Raw genomic sequence first — 641 nt, 5'->3', positions numbered from 1 at the left:
GGCGAAAAATATGCGAATGGTCCATCCAAGGAAGGAGGACCGGCCGCCTCCTTAAACACAGGCCGGGCGAAAAATATGCGAATGGTCCATCCAAGGAAGGAGGACCGGCCGCCTCCTTAAACACAGGCCGGAGAGATGGAGCGGGATCAGCGGCCCGTGAACTGAGCGACCACCGGCCGAGGGCGAAAGGCTCGCGGTGTGGAAGGATCGTGGCCACGGCTAATCTAGCGATGCCCGCGTTGGACGGTCACAACCGCACGACAGAGCGGGGCCTGCATCCGGCGCGAGGCGGCCTTCAGGCACGTGGTTCGAGACGACTTCACCCGCCCTAGCCCGGAGCTGAAACTCTGCGAATGTTAACATCCAAGGATGGAGGCAACGGCCGTCTCGTTAAGCTGAGGCCGGAGGAAAGTCTGCGGATTCGGGGCATCCAAGGCAGATGGAGGTGCCGGCCGCCTCGGTAAACAGAGGCCGGACCGACCGACATGCGACCATGACCCGCCTTGGTAGGGCCCCCACCGGCCCCGGCTAGCGCCGGCGTTGGGTGGACGGTTCCTCCCCACTTGCGGGTCGCCCTCTAGCGCTACGGCCGCCGCGCGAGCGCGCGCTCCGACGCCGCCCCCGCAGGCCTAGCGCGAGCC

Source organism: Syngnathus floridae, unplaced genomic scaffold, assembly GCF_059516105.1.
Source record: "Syngnathus floridae isolate MCC-2025c unplaced genomic scaffold, RoL_Sflo_1.0 HiC_scaffold_148, whole genome shotgun sequence".
Classification (NCBI taxonomy): domain Eukaryota; kingdom Metazoa; phylum Chordata; class Actinopteri; order Syngnathiformes; family Syngnathidae; genus Syngnathus; species Syngnathus floridae.
Note: the sequence above shows the minus strand (reverse complement) of the source record.